Raw genomic sequence first — 2,909 nt, 5'->3', positions numbered from 1 at the left:
CAGAACTGGCACTGCAGTTGCTGCAGATAAATACACCTGACTCACCTGTGTCTATCTTCACGGTTAGCCATGAAGAGATATATGCTTCTATTTCAGCAGGGAATAAGTACTATTTTACAGCTACATGTTAGTGAACTGGGCTACAATACAAAAATAGTTAAACCTTCAATGTGGTGGATAAGGTATTGGGTATGGAAATGTATGTATGTAATGGCATAAGAGATATTTTAAAGTATGATTCCTGTAAATTAAGAATGAGATAACAGTACAATGTAGTATTAAGATGTAAATATTTTTTAGAAATAAATTCTGAACACTGCAAATTAATTATAAAACTTCTGTATTTAATTCTTTCTTACCAGGTTCTTAAAAATTCCACTCACAATTAACAACAATGTATATACAATCACAGATGATGCACAATTAATTAAAACAATTGTCAATTGAATTAGAGTGAAAAGCATATAAATCATCAGTACATTGTTGTACACACAACACTGATATTTCATACACGACATACTCTCTCTTTTCTGGGTACCACAGATTTACACAAATTGGTAAGAGCACCACACACAATCACCATGTCATCCAAAAGGCTAACTTGGGAAATAGGAATAACAGAATGCAAAATTTTGAAACTCTTCCATCTGCTTGTGACTCTCTCTACATGTATTCTCACACGTGACAGTTGTCTGGATGAATCTACTTCACAAGCAGGTAACTGACTCTTTCCTTTGGTAAAATTTGGTATACGCAAAGTGGCACCATAAGCAGCAAGTTGATCCCTGATCAAAACCCTCCTGTCCGCTAAGATTTCATCTTTGGGCTCTAACAAGTGCAAAAATCCTGATTCAAGTGTTCTGCTTATCTGACACTCTCCCACCCCAGCCCGTGGACAGAAATGAAACTGCCCCAGCAGGTGTTATTCCCACCAGGTACTTAACAGTGTTGTGATGCTTGTAATTGGACCAGGTTTGAGCCCTGGCAGTCAAGATAGTAGGTCTTTCTATGAATATCTCTGTACAGTCAATTATACACCTGCATCTCTTGAAATGTCGCCTGAAACTTTTGGGCATATTTTTAAGGACAGCACCTTTACTTGGCCATTTAATAATGGATTTCAAGATGTTTGCCATTACAGGCAACCAGGACCTTAGAATGTTTGACACTGTGCTTTCAGAAACTTTGAACCTATATGTTACTGAGCCCCAATCTCAGTTTCATAAGAACGACTAATAAATGATCTTCTAGCATGAGACTTTCAGTTCGCTTCTGCACACTGTCTTTAATTTTTGACATTAACCAACTGAAGAAACAGAAAGTGTGCAGCATTGTTTTTGATCGTGGAGAATGAGAAGCGTGATTTCTGAAGCTCCTATTTCAGTCTTTCATTCTCCTCTTTAAGTTGGTAAAAGTCTTTTCTTAAGTTGACATATTCAGTGTTGAGTTGATCATACTTCTCACTGAGACTGTTGTATGCTGCTTCAGGGACCATAGCCTCAGCTTCTTCCACTGCTTCCTCTGGTGTCACTGGATCATCATTAGCTGGAAGACATTTGTGAAAAACAAATGACAAAGCAGTTTGATAAATGTATGTATGACAAAAACATTGTACTGTGCATAAAACATTTTGAATGTTCTTACCATGGCAAGAAGCCTGTTGCTCCACTGTTGAACATTCCCGTTTCCTCTTTCTTTCCAGCCTTAGAAAAGCAGAACAAAACAGAGAAGACAGAGATTTTAGTGAGCACACACGAGTTACAGCCTATGGTAACACTCACCTAGCCACATTAAGAAAACTCAATTTCACCTACCTCTCCAGCTTTTCCACAGGCCTGTCATTCTGCCATTTATAGGAAAACACAGACGGGACGAAGTCAGGGCTGTCTTCATCCATAGAAGCCTGTCCTACAAAATAAGAAGAAGTAATTAAAGCTAGTGTCAGCCTACCTTATTATGTAGTTAGCTAGCTAAGGTTATCCTTTTCGTTGGCTACTAACTGTGGTGAAAGTTAGCAAATCCAACTACTTGAACATAATACCTGTACATGACACGGGCCTTCTCACTACTTTCTACGATTGCAAACCTGCAACGGTTGAAAGGCAGACGACACCAACAGTGTACGTTTATGTTAACGTTATCTAACGTTAACAGTTAGCTAACTGCTAATTAGTTGTACTTCGAACAAAGTTTGCTAACTATGACCTCAAAAAGTCAGCATCACGACAGAAATAACTATACTTGTTAACGTTACAATTTATATTTAGGTGGGCATTTAGCATTATGAGAAATATGTAGATAACGTTACTTTATCAACGAAAGACAATAGTTTATTTACCTTAACTTACCTGATATGAAGTGTGCGCTGCATACGCGAGCATTTTTGATGATCGTTTCTGTCCAGTCCGCTCGTTTTATTGCGTTTAACCACAGCTGTCTTCGGGTTTTTGTATGGCAGTGGCAGCAGGTATGCGATAAAATTTCAAATTGCCTGTACTCCGTCGATTCTGGCAACCAACAACACAACAAGATGATATTTTAAGCTCCTTGTGTAGCCGACCCTGTGCTGGTTTGTATTGGTCGCCTCCGGTTGTCCGTTTGTTTTGCCTCCAGCTAACGCTGTGACGTACCTCTGACGTCGGCTAAAAAAGGGCCTATTGAATTTGCTCGGGTTTTTTTTTTTAGGGCCCGAGCACGACCGTGCGAGGTCCCTATTGAATCTGCTCGGATTATATTTTTTTTTTTTTTTTTTTTTTTTTTTTTTTTTTTTTTTTTTTTTTTTCTGCAAAGTAGGCCCAAATGACATGGCCTAAACATACTCGAAAACTCACCAAAATTTGCAAACATGTCAGAACCGGTGAAAAATTTCGTATTCTACAAGTTTCGCACATGGGCGTGGCAAAATGACT

This window comes from Micropterus dolomieu, linkage group LG02 (genome assembly GCF_021292245.1).
Source record: "Micropterus dolomieu isolate WLL.071019.BEF.003 ecotype Adirondacks linkage group LG02, ASM2129224v1, whole genome shotgun sequence".
NCBI classification, from domain to species: domain Eukaryota; kingdom Metazoa; phylum Chordata; class Actinopteri; order Centrarchiformes; family Centrarchidae; genus Micropterus; species Micropterus dolomieu.
The sequence above is the reverse complement of the archived record's forward strand: the minus strand, read 5'-3'. Positions refer to the sequence as shown.